Source organism: Macaca thibetana, chromosome 2, assembly GCF_024542745.1.
Source record: "Macaca thibetana thibetana isolate TM-01 chromosome 2, ASM2454274v1, whole genome shotgun sequence".
Classification (NCBI taxonomy): Eukaryota; Metazoa; Chordata; class Mammalia; order Primates; family Cercopithecidae; genus Macaca; species Macaca thibetana.
Genome location: NC_065579.1, coordinates 49387607 through 49406465, shown reverse-complemented (window position 1 = coordinate 49406465; position 18859 = coordinate 49387607). Strand labels below are relative to the sequence as shown.

At 35.6% G+C, this 18859-nt stretch overlaps 1 long non-coding RNA gene across 1 annotated transcript; it reads right to left on the bottom strand.

Moving 5' to 3' along the window:
* Nucleotides 1-936: 936 nt before the first annotated feature.
* Nucleotides 937-4240, bottom strand: LOC126947485 (uncharacterized). The gene is made up of 3 exons (XR_007723092.1): nucleotides 3989-4240; nucleotides 2829-2852; nucleotides 937-2547 (listed from the first exon to the last, which is right to left on the bottom strand). It is a non-coding gene; the product is annotated as an uncharacterized LOC126947485 (long non-coding RNA).
* Between the last annotated feature and the right edge of the window lie 14619 nt (nucleotides 4241-18859).

Below are 18859 nucleotides of genomic sequence, written 5' to 3'. Positions count from 1 at the left end.
TCCAGGGAGAGAAAAGTCCACCTGGCTCAAGTTATGGTAGTGGAATGGAGAAGACAGAATGGAAAGAATAAATCCTTTCTGGGTGTATTTAAAGGAATATGACAAATGTACATTTTAGCAACATCTCTTACATGATTGTAGCATGAAGAGAATCCAACTTCTGCTATTATGTTTGAATTAGAATTATGAGATGATCCATATAAATAAAGTGAGAAGGGGTCAGCTAAACATCTTTATGTCACTTTTTCCTCTTTGAAACCAGATTGATGTTTTTTAAACTATTAAACACTCTAGGCCAGATGACCCAAATTCTCTGTCCTCAATCTTTACTGAAAGAGGAACTCACTTACTATGCTGCAAACTACATTTTAAAAGTAAATAGAAAGCTAAAATGTTGTTGGAAACTGGATATCAATAGAAAAGTTAAGCAAAATAGATGTTATTGTCTTTATGTGAAATTATTGCTAAATAGGTAATGAAATAACTTAGAAGAGAAAGAGAAATGTAAATGATTCTGAGCACCATTTTGTACAGATGGTCATCTGAGCATTTGTATAGCAAGCAAGGCAAACTACAGATATAGCCACATTGTTTGTAAAGGGGATGATGATAAAAATACTGCAGAGTACTGTGAAATTTATAACATTTAAAGTCTTATTTAATTTTTCCTAATAATAGCTATGTGATTAAGGTATTATTTTTCTAATTCATATACAGGAATGCAGAAAACTTTACAAATACGTTTTTACATATTATTTCAGCAAAATATTTTCTTTTTGAATATGTAACCTAAAATACTCTTCATTTCTAAGTTGTGATATTTATTCATTTTTGGTCAAATTTCTTACCATAAGAACACATCTCTAATATAATAGTGCAAATCAATGGAAAACATGATTTAATTAACAAAATTTTAATAAATGAATTGCAAGATTATATTTTTAAAAGTAAGTTTCATCTGTAGTTAGATTTTTTTAAAGTAATTTACATTCGATTTAAGGAGGACACTTTTCTCATTAAGATTCACTACTGACAAATCACAAGACAATGTGTTTTGGGAGGCTAGGTGTATTAAATTATATATAGTCACTTAGGGAATTGTTCAAGGAAATACTAATAGTCACAGTATAAGCCCATAGGTATTATGGCAAGTACATCCATCATGTGAGAACAATTGTCATTAATAAAGCCTTATCGCCAACTACAAAGAGCTTTCGAAGCATTTTCCACTTGGATTATTGTCTTCCAGATTTCAAAGATTCACTTTCTGGCTTAGGAAATAAAAAAAACAATAAATGTCAAAACCCAAAGTGTGCAGTTCTGAAACAAATATTTAGGTCTGACTGATCCTTGCTGTAAGAACATAAGCAAAAATAAGACATGTAGAAATGAGTTTAACTCTTCAAATACAGTAGATTAAATAGTCATTTAATGAAAGAAGGTATTTAAGAAAAGTGTAACACCTTTTACCAAGAGCATTCATTGAGCACTTCATCTTATAAAAACCTTGTGACTGAGTTCTTGTCTCACCAAATTGACCTTCTAGTTCTCCTATGTTATCACTTAAACTTTTACAAGTTTTATTCAGGCCTCCCCAGAATAATTGGAAGATTTCTGATTGTAAGAAATATGCATTAAATTTCTTTGAACATGAAGATTGTGTAGCAGAGTAATCATTTGATAAATACACTTAATGCAACTTTTTTCATCTATTTCAAAATTATTAAAGATTTTATTTGAATTACTAGCTAACATCCAAATACTATCTTTGTGCTAGGCACTGTGTTAAGTGTTTCGTGTGGGTTATCTAATTTATTCTTTAAAATATAGCTATTCATGAAATAATTCTACTAACAATATTGTTAGTATTCCCCATGAAAAGTAAGACATATAATTTGAGTAACTTATTTAGAACCCCAAAGTTATTTAGGCAGAGAGATCATTTTAAATTCTGGAAATTGGATGCCAGAGTGTTATTATGACTTTATACCTAGTCCACTCTTTCTTAATCAATGCCTTAGCTTTCACATACATGAGGTTTGTGAATTCAGCTAATATTATAATTCAGCAAGGTGCAAAATGCATCTCTGGAATTAGTTTTCTGTGTGCTCAGCAGCATAGCTACAAGTAATAAGGGACTGTTCAGTACACTCAGACAAGGATTCTGAATTTCATCCTGTGCTTTGAAGCCCATAGGGCCTGGCTTTCCTGTCTCCAATTTCATTACTAGGCCTGTCAGATGTAGCTGTTCTACTTGGTGGGCCTACCATTCCTCATCCTATTTAAGCGGATCTTTGGCAACAGCCACCTGTTCTCTGGACTTCATCTTCAGGAGGCCCAGGTTCCAGCTGGTCACTGCTTGTAGTTGTTTAAAGATTCTTTGTCATTGACCACCACTTTTATATCTCTGAACATGGGTAGGAGTCTCAGCACTTTTCGCTCCATTTAATTCAAAATATTTACATTCCTCTGAGTCTATATTTTTAAATCTGATTTCTGGGTAACTTAGGGGTCTTTGGTTGCAAGAAACAGAAAATGACTGAGAAACTGAAAAGAAAAGAGAAGTAATAAAAAATAAGAGAAATGAGATGTGAGATTTTTATTGGAAGGATATTGGGGTATCTCACAAAACTCAAGCAAAAGCATGTTTTTAAAGACAAGGATACAGGATCTCCTGTTATCTCCTCAATAGTAACATGTGGCTTTTCTACTTGGTTTCTTCCTATTTGATAACTCAAATCTTATTTAAATCTCAGTCTTTTACCCTGGTCATCACTGATAATACTGAAATTTCAAGGACAAAGAATCTGTTACTGCATATAACTCACTTTAGTGGTCCAAGGGGTGCAAGCCTGTTGAAAAGCAAAGAAAGAAATGTACTCACGTAAGAAACAATAGCTACCTAAATTCCCACACCATACTTTCTTTTTAAAAATATGCGATTTATAAAATGGCCTCCCTGAACATAATTCTTTTCTACATGTGATCTTAAATGGGCTTTTCCCTCTCAATGGGAGATAACCCAAAGTCATGTCCAAATACTAAACATAAAAATGATGTCACTGTTCTTTGTGTCTGATATCTCTGAGTGGCATCTATTTTCCTCTACTTCTGTTACGGTTCTCTTTTGAGATTGTACAAAATATAGGCGAGCCACATACGTAACCCTCACTATTATCTCCTGCGTACAAGAGAAGAGAAAAAAATAGAAATATTTTAATACATATCATATATAATGGTAACAACAAGCACGTCAATATCTTTATGCATATATTACAATATTTCACTTATTGCTGTGACAGGAAAAGGGAGGCTCAGTGGCTTTTACTTTTACTTGGTACTGTATCAGCCTTTACTCTATGTACCAGGAAGCCAGTATGGGAATTCTGCAATACGCTGTGATAGTGGTTCCAGCCATGAATAAAGAAAATATGAAGATCTCCACAGAGTGGGGATTGGGCCACACGGAACTGACTGTGAGATTAATTTACTTTGAATTCTGTTTACCACCTAACCGTCATAAGCCCTTAATATTGTTAAAAGTTTTGGCCTGGATGCTCATGAATAGTGTTTTGTTGGAACCAATGCATGAAAATTATAACTAGCTTTCCTTTTCAGGTGCACAGTTACCTAGCAAAGAACCTGTAATTATCTGAGGAAGATTAGGGAATAGCCCATATTACATGTAGCCAACGAATAAAGGCAAATCAAACTCATGGATCAAAGGAGAACTAAGACTTATAATCAAACTGTTTTCTTACTATTGTTTGAGAATATTTTTCCCTTAGGAGGGACATACGCACTACTTGATATTAAGATTCAAATAAAATTTAGAGTTAGACACCCTATCCCAAACAAACAAACAAACAAACAAACAAATAATTTCCTGTAAAGATTTCTATCCAGGAATACCACTCATTTTTTTGAACTAAACAGTTTTCTATTTATTTCTGCATCTGTTATAACACTATAGAAATCTTGGACTTACAATGGATCAAGAAGAAATGAAAAAAATTATTAAAAAATTCATTGTCAAATTATCCAGCTGATGCAGGCTTATCCGAAATTGGAGTTCAGCCTGAGGATTCTTGGCTTCACTCAGGAAAGAATTCAAGCGCCAGCCAGCTGTGAAAGAAAGAAGTTTATCAGAGCAACAGCTTACAGCAAAATAGCTGCTCCGTAGACAGAATAGGGCTGGCCCAAAGGCAGAGTTCCCAGGAGTAGCGGTGTGCAGCCGTATGACTGTCCCACAGAGCAGCGCTTCCTCATAGGCAGAGTTGCCCGGTGTAGCGGTGTACAGCAAAGTGGCTGCTCCATAGTCAGAGCAGACCAGAGCAGCAGCAGCCGCAGCAGCAGCAGCAGCAGCAGCGGCAGTGTATCCAAACAGAGCAGTCCAGAGGGGCAGTCCGGGTAGATTGCTGGCCAGCTATATTTATCCTTATTCTTAATTGTATGCTAATTAAGGGACTGGTTTTCAGAATTCTATAGGAAACGGGTGGGGAAATTCCTGAAACCATGTAACTTCTGAATCGTTGTCATGGCATTTTTAAACAGTCACATTTAAAAATAACGCTGGTGGTCTTTAATCAGTGAAGGCAACCGGAGGTTGCTGTTGACGCCATCTGCTAGTTTCCGCTTGTTTCTTTATTGTATTCTGCTTTGATCAATAGGGTCATGATTGTTGCTCAGAAAATAAGTCCTGCTGATTTCTTACCTCACTTCGATACCTTGCACACTTAAAAATAGTAACAAACATTAACACGTTGTTTGGGCTATGGATTTTCTTTAAAAAAAAATCAGACTGTTCTGTAATCCCAGCACCTTGGGAGGCCAAGGCGGGTGGATCACGAGGTCAAGAGATCAAGACCATCCTGGCCAACATGGTGAAACCCCCGTCTCTACTAAAAATAAAAAATAAAAAAAAAATAGCTCTGGGCTTGGTGGCGTGCACCTGTAGTCCCAGCTACTCGGCAGACTGAGGCAGGAGAATCACTGGAACCTGGGAGTTGGAGGTTGCAGTGAGCTGAGGTTATGCCACTGCACTCCAGCCTGGCGACAGAGTGAGACTCCATCTCAAAAAGAAAAAAAAAAAAAAAAAAAAAGGAATTCAGACTTTTTAAAACTGAAACATTAAATGAATCAAAATATGTCCAAAAAAAAAAAAAACCATGTGTTTTAAAATTCTTAATATCTTTTCAATCATCCTGAGATGACTGAAGAACAAAATACTGTGTGATGATACTTGACAGGTTGATTGATTCAATAAATATGTACTTAAATATATAGGGATTACTATCAGGTATTAACTATAGGATATACCTTGGCTATGTGGCTACATAATTTACTATACAAAAATACCAGTTGTTCAGGTTGTGGACAGTAGTTAAGTTTGTAATACAGTTCTTGGGGTGGTAAACTCAAATTGTTTTAACTAAATCATTCATGTTGAGAGGTGACAGCATGCTCAGGGATTGTAAACGCACCAATCAGCACTCTGTCAAAATGGACCAATCAGCTCTCAGGAAAATGGACCAATTAGCAGGATGTGGGTGGGGCCAGATAAGGGAATAAACGTAGGCTACCTGAGCCGGCAGTGGCAACCTGCTAGGGTCCCCCCTACGCTGTGGAATCTTTGTTCTTTCAGTCTTCACAATAAATCTTGCTGCTCCTCACTCTTTGGGTCTGTGCTGCCTTTATGAGCTATAACACTCTGCGCTAAGGCCTGCAGCTTCACTCCTGAAGCCAGCGAGACCACGAACCCACCAGAAGGAAGAAACTCGGGACACATATGAACATCTGAAGGAACAAACTCCGGACACACCATCTTTAAGAACTGTAACACTCACCTCGAGGGTCCACGGCTTCATTCTTGAAGTCAGCGAGAGGAAGAACCCACCAATTCCGGACACAATGTTCTTGCTTTATTTCTGTAGTTCTTAACTCTGATCTTAAAACAGTAGTTCTCAATACTGGATAAATATCATGTGGGTACCTTTTAAACCCTGATATACTAGCTGGAACCCAGATAAATTAAATCAGAATGTTTTGAAGTGGGATCCAGGAATGTATAGCCTAGGAAAACTATGAAAGGTTTCCAGGTTATTTATAATAAATCAAGGGACTGTGCTCCAGGCTTAAAGGTATAAGGTTAGTTATTAACAGAAAACTAATGATCCACTTTGTTTTCCTCTGTTATGTCAAGTCTGCTGACACATTTCTAAGAATAATTGTAATATTGCTTAAGGAAAGTTAGTGCTCAACACTATGAGGTGGAACAAATCTGAAGACTGTGTCTTAAAGAAAATCTTACAGAAACAGGAACATGTATCTTGGAAGAATTAGCTGTAACCGCTAAATCTGAGCTTGCCCTCCCCCACCTCCCCCCCTCTGTTTTGTTAACTGATAGTGTGGGTGAGATGGCAGCGGTCGGAAGATTTCAAAAGTGTTCTTTACCTTGAGGCTCAATATGACACCTGCCAAGCAGGATTGCTGCTTTTTTTGTTTCTTAGTCATTCACAGCAATGAGTAATTTTAATGTTCAGGTATGTATTTGGGATAAATATCTGAAGCTCCAGTATTTTCTCTAGTAAAAAGCATTTTTCCTCAATATAGTGGTGTCTACTATGTAACAGAGGATACAGAAAACTATTGGTTCATGCCACCGTATCAAGCCTTATTTAGCAATTTGCAATGTTTACAATATATCTGAAAATACCTTGTACGATATTGTCAATGAGACACAGAAAGTGTGTTATTTATGGATTACTCTTTTAGTGTCTTGTAATAGTAAACATTTGACAGACGGCTATAGATTGAATGGCTCAGATTATTCAATAATTTTTACTTTCTCATAGAAACAATATTAGGTGCGATGGCTAGGTTTCTAGATGTGATTAGAATGGTACTCCTTCATTCATCCTCCCCACCAAAATGGTGTCCAGATCTCTGGAACCTGTGACTATGCTATATTGCAAAGCAAAAGGAAATTAAGGTTGCAAATGGAATTAAGATTGCTAATGCACTGACTTTAAAATAAGGACTACCCTTATTTTAGGTGAGTCCAATGTATTCACAGGAGTCCCTAAATGCAGAAAAGAGAGGCAGAAGAGTGTCCAAATGATGTGATGCAAGAAAGATTTGACTGGTCATTTCTTGATTTGAAGTTGAATTAAGCCAGGGAATGTGAGTGGCCTCTAGTAGCTAAAAATGGATTCTCCCTCTAAAGCCTCCTGAAAGGAAGGCAGTCCTTAATTGTAGCCCAGTGAGATCAATTTCCAACTTCTGGCCTAAGCACAATAACATAATACATTTGTGTTAAGTTAGTAAGTTTGTGTTAATTTGTTACAACAGCAATAGAAAACTAATACAGTAGTACAGATCTTAAAATATTTTTAATGTATTGTTTTAATGAGGTATAATTTATAGCTTATAATTTATAGTTTTAATTTGTAGTCCAATGGGTTTTTTGTTGTTGTTGTTGTTTTTCCTGACAGATTCTTGCTCTGTTCCCCAAGCTGGAGTGTAGTGGCACAATCTTGGCTCACTGCAACCTCCGCCTGCTAGGTTCAAGCGATTCTTGTGCCTCAGCCTTCCAAGTAGCTGGAATTACAGGTACACGTGACCACACCTAACCATTTTTTTTTGTATTTTTAGTAGAGATCAGGTTTCACAATGTTGGTCAAGTGACCTCAAGTGATCCGCCCACCTCAGTCTCCCAAAGTGCTGGGATTACAGACATTAGTCACTGCCCCTAGCCCCAGCCCAATGGGTTTTGATAAATGTACACCCCTGAAAGCCACACTCATATCAAGATATAGAATATTTTATTACCTAAAAAATTCACTCATCAGTCATTTCCAACCAATTTTCTTTTCCAGGAAGCTGCTGCTTTGATTTCTACTGCCAGAGAATCATTTTGTTACAGTTTCATATCAATGGAATCATAATAGCATTTACTCCTGTGTTTGGTTCTTTTACTCTAGATAATGATTTGGGATTCATTCACATTGTTATGTGAATCAGTAATTGTCTCCTTTCTGTTGCTGAATAGTACAGATGCTCCTCGGCTTATGATGGAGTTACATCCAGTAAACTCATCTTAAGTTGAAAAGAATGCATTTAATACACCTAGGCTATTGAACATCATCACTTAGGCTTGCCTATCTTAAACATGCTCAGAACATTTACACTGGTCTACAGTTGGGTAACATCACCTAATACAAAGTATGTTTTATAATAAATCATTGAATCTGCCTTGTAGTTTATTAAATACCGTAGTGAAAGTGAAAAGCAGAATGGTTGTAAGGGTACTCACCACTTAGGTACACAGCTGAAAGCATACTGCTCCTGAAGAATGTTTGAAACATTGAATGAAAATTAATTGCCGAATGACAGGATGCGACAGTGACAGGGTCATTAATTTCTCTTTGAATGAGGCTTGAGAATAGCTGACAGAAGCCATCCAAACTTGATGGATTAGCAGGCATAGTGTTCTTCAGGAAGATACCAAATTTTGACTACAGTTTTCTTATTTTCATTATGTATTTCTCTATAGCAAGCATGAGCACCTGTAACTGCCTGTCAATTATGAGTCCCTCATAATTGGCATCCATTTTGTCTAACACCCATAAGCCACTGCTGATACTAGCAAATGCCTCAGCTAGTTTCCTTGCTGTGAGCTTTCGTGGTGCCTTGGGCATAACTTCTTGTGCTTCAATTTCTTCTTTCTTCCTCTAGTTCAGTTAGCTCCTCGCAGCAGAGCTCTTCAACTTCAGTGCAAACAAACTCATGAATATCCTCTTCCTCAATATCCAATTCTAGCTGGTTACCAAGCACTAATATCTTGTTACTTACTGTTTCATTGACAGCAGAATCTATATTAAAGCTTTTGAATATGTTCATATATGCATTCAAAACTTTCTTCCAAATGCCATTTATGCATTGCTGTGTGACTTCTTCCCATACTGCAACGATGTCCTGGATAACATTTAGAATGTGTAAACATTTCCAGAACTCTAGGATCATTCAACCAGCTTCAGTTGCTTCAACAGCCTGTTCAAACGTATGTTTTGAATGCTGCTATTGCATCTTGGTCCATTGGTTGAATGAGTGTAATGATGTTCAACTTCAAATATATAACCTTTACATCAGAATGTATGTTACTGTTATGCTGTGGATACCCTGGAGCATTGTTTAAGATCAGAAGAATCGTAAATGAGATGTTGTTTTTCCTACAATAATATCTTGCCTGCGGAATAAAACAGTTCAAAAACCAGTCTTCAAACAAAGCTGTTGTCATCCGATGTATGCTTGCTCACGTTTTTGAATGTTCTAGGGTTCTCTGAGTGGTAGATTAGAAAAGGCTTGAATTTGAACCCTATGACATTTCCCATTTCCATCCCAAAGCAAAGTCAAACAATCTCTCAGTGTCTTGAATCCTCTCACTGTCTTGGACTCTTGAGGAATGTGTGTATCCACTGGCATACACTTCCAAAATAAGCTTGTTTTATTGATGTAAAGTATTTGTTCTGGCAAGTATTTCTCATCCACAATTATTCTATGCTGCTCTTCCTTAAAAAGGTCAAAACCTTCAGTATCTGCACTTACTGCCTCACTGCTGACCTTCACATTATGAAAATTGTAAGCTACTTGAAGCAATGGAACCACTATGACTTGCTATAAACATTTGCTTATAAGTAGGACCATCAGCACACTCCTTTACTGTATTGAAAGACACGCCTTACTCTGGATTGTCAGAAGGCTAAGAGTGTACTGTATTAGTTCGTTTTCATGCTGCTGATAAAGACATACCCAACACTGGGAAATTTACAAAAGAAAGAAGTTTAATGGACAGAGTGAAAGGCACATCTCACATGGTAGCAGACAAAAGAAGAGAACTTGTGCGGGAGAACTCCCCTTTATAAACCCATCAGATCTCATGAGACTTATTCACTATTATGAGAATAGCTTGGGAAAGACGGACCCACACGATTCAATTACCTCCCACCAGATCCTTCCCACAACATGGGGGAATTGTGGGAGCTGCAATTCAAGACGAGATTTGAGGGGAGCGGACACAGCCAAGCCAGCCATATCCTATATACTTCTGTTATCTAGTCTTCCATCTATGTAGCAAGTAATTTTTTTCTTATCATAGTTGGCCCAGCATTTTTCTTTGTGTTGCAGTGGATTTAACCGATGCTGATGATTTCACCGCATCACTGATCCACTTCTTGTTGTGGTGGTGTGTGCCTGCAGTCCCAGCTACATGGGAGGCTGAGGCAGGGGAATCGCTTGAACCTGGGAGGTGGAGGTTGCAGTGAGCCAAGATAGGTCCTTTGCACTCCAGCCTTACGATAGAGCGAGACTTCGTCTCAAAAAAAAAAAAAAAAAAAAAAAAAAGACCAACAAGATCATAGATTGCAAAAGTCCCAACTCATGTGTGATGGCCATTATTGGTTTTCCAGCTTCATGCTGGGAAATTATCTCAAGTTTGTCTCAAGAGTAATTGCCTTCCTCTTATTCTTCCCACCAGAAGGAGGAGAAACAAATTGACCTTTTGTAGACATGATCAGATGCAGAAATACAAAACACAATATCCAAAAACTGCTGGCAACTCAGGACACTGTAGAGTGTTTGTAGTCTGCCCTTGTAATTGTGTCACTAACTGGGAGCTATAACTCATGGACACTACCCGGCATCACAAGAAAGAATATTGTACTGTATAATGCTAGCCTGGAAAAGATCAAAATTCAAAATTCTGTTTATGGTTTCTACTTTTGTATCATGGTAAAGTTAAAAAATCCATCACAGAGCAAGAGCTGATGTGGTGAACTCTGATGTTAAATAATTGAACTAATCGCAATTGACAATTCTTGGCTCAGGTGAGTTGCAGCTTCTTGTCCCTAGGTATGCAGTTTCATCCAACCACTAATAAGTCACTATAGGAAGCCAGTCAAGCAAGATCTCCACTCATATTTATCTAGCCTGTTTGGTATAGTAGAACAGGGTTGTTATTGGAAACAGAAATGCCTAGATCACATATCCACATGTGAAGAGGTAAATTCCCACCCTCATCTCAGATCATATCTAAAAGTTAACTCAAGTGAATAATAGACTTAAACATAATATCTTAAAAATACAAATTGTAGAAGGAAATATAGAAAATCTTTATGACCCAAGTGAGACAAAATTTTCTTATATATACCAGCAAAGAATATGGTCCACAAAAGAAAAAAAAAATGCTAAATTTGACATAATAAATTTCTAAACTTTTGTACTGCAAAAAACACCGTTAAAACCTAATAAGACATGCAACAGACTGGGAGAAAATATTTGCAAAACAAATACTAAGTTAAGAACTTGTATCGAGAATTTACAAAGACCTCACAGAACTCAAGAATACAACCCAATTAAGAAGTGGGCAAAGATATGCCAAATATATCACCCAAGAAGATACATTAATGGTTAATAATCACTCAGAAAGATGCTCAAATCATGTCATTAGGAAAATGCAAAATAAAACCACAATGAAATATCATTTCATACCCACTAGAATGGCTATAAACAATAAAACAGACAAGAAAAAATTATTTTACAAGATTTAGAAAATAGGGAACCTCAAACAATGTTGGTGACAATGTAAAATAGTACAGCCATTTTGGAAAACAGTTCATCATTTTCTCAAAAAGTTAAACATAAAACTACCATATGTCTCAATAATTCTACTCCTATGTATATACCCAAGAGAAATTAAAAATATGTCTGTTCAAAGATGTGTGTGTGAATGTTTGTAGCAGCATAGCAGCATTATTTTTAATAGCAAAAAGTGAGGGAAAAAGTGAAATACCCATCAACTAATGAATGAATGAACAAAATGTGCTATACTCATACAATGGAATGCTATTCAGCAATAAAAAGTGATGAATTATTGATGCATGTTACATCATGGGGGGAACGTAAAACATTACATTAAATGGAAGAAGTCAGACACAGGAGGCCACATAAGACTGCATTCATATGAAATGCCCAAAAAAGGCAAATTTGTCAAGAGAGAAAGTTGATAGTGGTTGTCTGAGACTGTGGTTGAAAATGAGAACTAAATCTACATGAACATGAGTAATCTTATTAGAGGAAAGACAATGTTCTAAAACTGATTTATGGTGATGGTTGTTAAATTTTTATTTGAGTAAAATTCAAAAACCATTGAATCATTCACTTGATTTTTTTGATATGTAAAACATTCCTCAAGAAAACTGTTAAAAAAATGAAAAAAAAGAACATCTGGGTTCAAAAGTTAGTTCCTTGTTTTACTAACATCTATCTTTGGGCACGTTTGAAACAGTAAAATCCGTATCTACATCATACAGTTGGATGAGGTTGACATAAGATAAATATGTCATGGACCTAGAACAGAATGGAAGTTTAGTTAGTAATAATTATTATTGTTTGCAATACTATGAAATTATTTTTCTTTCCACCTTCTGTTCACAACTCTGAAGTCTCTAAAGTTCTGATTAAACATTAATAAAGTAACTGGTAGACAATATACACTCAGAAATGTATTTGCTGGTTATTTTAAGCTAAGCTTACAGAATTAAAAACAACTGAAAGAAAACTAAAGGTGTAAGAATTTTGTGTGATATCTACTTTTATCCTAGGATAGCCTAAGTGCTAGTCCTCTCTGGAAGAGAAGGGTTGGAGCAGTGGGGTTGATGAGATCTACTTGAGGATCTGCCCTTGAGGTTAGATGGCACCTCAAAGGCTACTCTTAAATCTTTTTACCTGGCCAGCACTGAGCAAATAGGAGTAAGTATAGTAGACCAATATGTGTAAAATCTAATTCAATTACATGTGTTAATTTAATTAAAAGCTTTAAAATAGATGATAATTTCCTTTAGCTGAGAAGAGATCATTATATCATCTGTAAAAGAATGAACTTTCACTTATAAAATAGTTTTTAAATATTTTACATTTTGAATCATGAGAAAACATTAGTTCACATTAGTTCAATTCTATTGTCTGAATTTTCCATACCTGCTACAATATAAATCTAGTTTTTAAAACTACACTTAGAGATTTGCATGGGAATATATTGATATATTCTTCCTCAGGTCTTTCCTAAACAGATTTTTTTTCTTTAGCTTTCAACCTCTACTTTTAGGAGGTTTTCACAACCATCATTGGTGCACTGTTCATTGAATGACAATCCTCCTGTTATCAAACTGTTTATTTTGAATCTCCAGTATTCTTTAGTGGCCTTCAGTGGATTGCTTTGCCTGTATTACAGGCTTGTAGTCTGGATATATATTTACTAATGTGCTAAATGGCACATTATTTTTCAGAATTTTCCTAAGCCATCAAATCTGTTAGCATTCCTCAGGGTCACACTTGATTTTTCTACCTTCTGCCATCTCTTTTCGAATATGGCACCATAAAATATAAGCTGCAAAGTACTTTATTTCTTGCACTAATTAAAAATTTATTGTAAATCCCACATCTTCTAAGATTCTCTCACCACTCCCCATCACACCACACATAATCAGTCAAATGTATAAAGTGTTTCTTCTGAGGTCCCGTTCTTTATGGATCTAATATTTATTGAGATTATTATGTGAAAGATATTAGGCTGAGCACATTGACTACATTATCACATTTTTCTCACAATAATTTTAGGAAGTAGGAAAGTTACTGACTTCATTTTATGATAAGGAAATGGAGGCTTAGCAAGAATAAGCAACATGTATCTATAATATCGTTTTTGAAATGTGACTCTATTATTTTTAACCTGAGAACCACACTATCAACGCAAAATAAACTGTCTAATTGCTCTTACAGGATGTTGTCGACTAAGTTCTCAGCCTCTGCTGGTTTAAACAAAAAAATCTTCTGTGGTTAGATACAAGACAGGAAAAGCCAGAAATAATGAAATTCAGTAACCTCTGGGATTGCTGAGACAGAGATATTTCCTTGAGGGGGTTCATTCAAAGAACAGGTTGGTAAACTGTCAGATATCCAAATTTAGGGTGTTGACTCAAGCATGAGTGAAGAAAAAGTATCAAGTATCACTTGTTATACATTGGGGAGAAAGAGTTGGGTAGGTTGCAAACCTCAAACTGAAAGAGACAGAACAGACTCTCACAGACAAGTGCCAAGACTAATTTTTCTCTGCATGCCTGTATTTAACACAAGTGAAAAGTTGTCAAGTGGCTACTACTCTCCAGGGTGAGGACTGGTTTCATTGATGGCAGCAGTGTTTGCAGTAAAGGTATCACTGAAAAGGATCCAAAGTTCTCACAGCTTGTTCCAATTTTTCATCCACGTAGGCTCCAAGTTTCACATTTGCAATCAGTTTTTTGATGCTCTTTTCTAAAAGACCTCTAGTTTAACTCAAAGAATATTGAAGAAAACAATAGCTTGAAGGACTCCAAATACTTGTGATTATTCAGTTTCAATATTAAAAAAAAATCATCTTAGCTCTTAATTGGTTTGAATTATTTACAATCAGTTTGAATCAGTTAGAGCCAGTATCCAAACATAAAAAGAAAGTATCTATTTTGACCTTTCTTAACAGCTTTTTATTCCAATAGTTTTGAACCAACTTCAAACACTTCAATGCAGTTTGAATCAATTAGCATGTACCTAAGAACACTTGATAAATAAGAAGTTGATAGGTTCTTTGAATTGCATTACTGATTTGTTTCTCTAGTATCCTAACTAGGTATATTATCCCACCACTCTAATTCACAGTGCAAGTTATTTATCAAGTTAGTTTCTTTAAGCTGCATTATTCATTAAGGGCATATGAGGTACCAGGTACTTTGATAGCTGCATGTAACAGTTTTTTCCCCAAACATCAGCTTTGATTCCTCATAGGATTTAGAACTAAAATACAAACTCATTGGCTCATCAAATTTTTGTCACATTTTGAATTTGGCCTTTATTTTCTTGTAGTTTTATATAAAACTCTTTATGATTTCTGTCTATTCTGACCTATTATTTACTCTTTAAACACACTTGAACTATATTGCCTTTGGACTCATAATTCGATTAGAATGGAAGGCCATTCTGTAAGTGTTTGCCCTGCCAAAGTTGTTCTTGATGAAGAGAATATTTATTGTATATTTAGTTGCCTACCATTGATTCCCCCTTCTTTTACTAGTATATCCAGATTTCATTTCAGAGAAGCACTACCTATGTTATTCTTAATCCGTCTCCTGCCATAATAATTGGTTCATGGATAAGCATATGACCCGATCAGAGTAATTAAAAAGTAATTCATAGGCTGGAGGGAAAGGTATTCCGTTTTACTCTTGATTGAACCTAGAAGAATATGGTTAGTGTTACTCTGAATAAGAAAAGAGTCTAGCCAAGGAGGAGTAGATAGATAAAGAAAAAAAAAAAATCCTGATGTCAGTATTTAATCCTTTAATCAAATATTTTCCACTATAAGAGGCAGTATTTTTATCCTTTTTTCCCCAAAGACAATTTACATTGAATTTTCTTTTATCTATATTTGCCTCATCTGTTTATTTCATTCTGTACTTCTATAGAGATAAGAGTTTAGAGCACGACCTATGCATGGCATCTTATATGTTCTGCTCCTTCTTTTAAAATTTGTCTCCTCATCCACTAAAACAAATTCATTGGGAAATTTAGAATATGCTGTTTTCATGGGGATAATAGCTGTTTAAATGTATATGATATCTATTTTAAAGAAAGCAAATACATACAACAATGTATTTTGCATCTTTCCTAATAAGAAAATACAGATATGTATGTGTGTGTATGTGTACGTGTGTGTGTGTATGTGTGTGCTTTAAAATGGTCAGTTGGTCTAAGAAGTTTCCTCTTAACTCTACATACAAGTGCAAATCCAGTTAATTCTATTATTGACTACAAGAACAATGAAGACACATTTGTAAATGGATTCTATGTCCCACTATGTATAAAGCACTTTAAGAATGTCTCGTAGCTCTCAGAATCTTCCCTGACCTCAGATCAATGCTAAAGGTGATCTTTACATTATGTCCACGTTTCCACCAGTGATGTCACAGTCTATCTGCTGGGCCACCAAAAGAATGCCAGGGGAGGGAGTAGTTACTGGTAACTATTTTCTCCTACTGTGTATCAAAATGGACAGCATTAAGGTGTCATCTACAAACAGATCATCTTCCATGCAAGAATCAGAGACTGATTTGCTGGGATAGTGTATTTCATCCACTAAAAAGAAATATTGTACTACATGAATTTTAAAAATACACTGTTTTCTTTCTGATATTTCTTTGAAAATTTCCAAACAGATAAATGCAAAGCAAGAGTATAATGACTTTTAAACTTTTCGATTGTGTATGTAATAAAACATATAGTTTTCCTGAATCATTCCAGTAAATTTTCCTAAAATCCTTCTTTTACTTTGGAGCAAAATTGTCAAGGAAAAGCGTTCCTGATTAAAAAATAACTTACTGATGTTATGTGGCCATTTTATGTTATATATGTTTTATATGTTAATAGGTTATATGGCCATTCTGTTATGTAGCCATTCTTGTGTGTGTGTGTGTGTGTGTGTGTGTGTGTGTGTGTGTATGTGTGTGTGTGTATGCTTGTATGTAGTTAAGTGTAGAAAACCTGTGTTTAAGATTTTTTCTGACTTACAAACTCATTAATATTGTCATTAAAATGAAAAAAAGGTTTTGTACTGAAACCTGGGTCATTTCTCTGACTACTGGTTTCTGAACAAAGAAACCTCTTTGAACATGGAGTATCCAGAATCATCATCTTTTGAATCTTGTACATTTCAACTCCTGAAGGCAGGATTTATAAAGACACTTAAATTAACACCTCACTGCTTTGTATAACCTACACGGTCAGTTTCTAAATTTAATCTTTATGTAATTGACATTTATAAGTAGCTTTCATTTTAAAATTTAGAAGATACCTCCTCTAAACATATATGGCCAAAGTTTGAAAATTTTACCTTTCTGTTGTTGTTTATTTGTCTTTAGAGACAAAGTTTCACTCTGTGGCCCAGGCTGGAGTACAGTGGCACAATCAGCTCCCTGCAGCCTTGAACACCTGGACTCAAGCAGTCCTTCCACCTCAGCCTCCCAAATGGCTGAGACCAGAGGTGAGCACCATCTCATCCCTCACCCAGCTAATTTTAAATTTTATTTTATTTTTTCAATTTTTTATAGAGATGGTAGTCTCTCTGTGTGGCCCAGTCTGGTCTCAAACTCTAGCCTAAAGCCTTTCTCTTGTCTTGGCCTCCTAAAGTGCTGGGATTACAGACCTGAGCCACCCTGCCCAGCTTGTTATGTCTTCATTAAAACTTACAAGTTTCAGAGAAAAATATATTAATCAAGTCTCAGAATATCATCAAAATTATTAAGGCAAGCTGTCTTTCAAACTAAATTCCAAGAAAATTTTCCTTTAAACTACTTTACTTGTTTTCTTTGTAAACCTGTACAGCTTAATTAGAATGTGTTTGACTAAACATCTGGATAAATGTCACATTTTCCCAAATTGGCCTATATGGACAAAAATGAAATCTGTTATTAGTATATTACACAATAACTAAGTCATATGTGGTTTTAAACAACAGCTGGGGGAAACATGCCTGTCATAAAAGCATCACGTACATTACTTCTACTGCTTGGCTAGCAGATATTCAGACACCAGAGTTAAATATTTTTAAGTAGGTTCTCATGAGAACAATTTCTCCTGAGGTAGCTAGATAAAAGAAGAACTAAGTGGTGAAGGAAAACTAGTAATAATTATGCAACAAATTTGTAATTTTTATAAAAATTAGTAATAAGTTTGTATTTACTATTTATGATTCTAAGTTTCTGTTTGCTGTTGAGTTCTGTTGAGGATTTGATGACATTAAGAAAACCATTTGCTTATGGAATCGCTCTCATCCCTTCTCATATGCTAATCTCCTGGGAGAATTCTTCTTCTGAACATCTCTCATCTCCAGTCTAATAGCCCCAATAATATATATCACAGGTGATGGTTAGAAAAAAAAATTGAGACAAGTATAAAAAACATCTACCACAGAGTCTGACTTCCATCAAATTCTAGCTTATTATTTTATTTTTTCCTCTTTCTAACAAAAAATATAGTGAAAGAATTGTTGGCTATTTGGAAGAGAGAAAAATCATATAATTTCAAGACTTCTAAATTTAACAGTAATAAAGTAATTTTTTCTAGATTAATGGCTTCTGATTTTTATGAATGTTTGAATTCATCAGTGTTTATTGTTTTTACTGCAAAATCCCCATGTCCTAGGTGTTTTAACTTTAAGTAGAAAAATAAAATTTGATTCCCATGTTTTCTTTATAATATAATTTAATCAATAGAATTGCATTAAAATGGTACACAATTTTAGGCAAAAAATACAATAAATGTTAATGATATTGTTGTATGGAAGTAACATTAACTGACCTGCAGATACTATCACTGAACATTTAGATTAGTTTAGCAAAGGGAATGAACATGAATGGGCTACCTTCTACGAACTACACTGTATGCTAGGTCTTGTGTAAGCAGTATCTCCTATTAATCCTGTGGTAACTGTTTGTACTAGATGTTATTATATACACGGTAAGCCAAATACATCTTTTCTCTTTTCTTTCCCTTCTCTTCCCTTCCCTTTTCTCTCCTTCCTTCCTTCCTTCCTTCCTTCCTTCCTTCCTTCCTTCCTTCCTTCCTTCCTTCCTTCCCTCCCTCCCCCCTCCCTCCCTCCCTCCCTCCCTCCCTCCCTCCTCCTTCCTTCCTTCCTTCCTTCCTTCCTTCCTTCCTTCCTTCCTTCTTTCTTTCCTTCTTTTTTCCTTCCTTCTTTCTTTCTGTCCTTCTTTCTGTC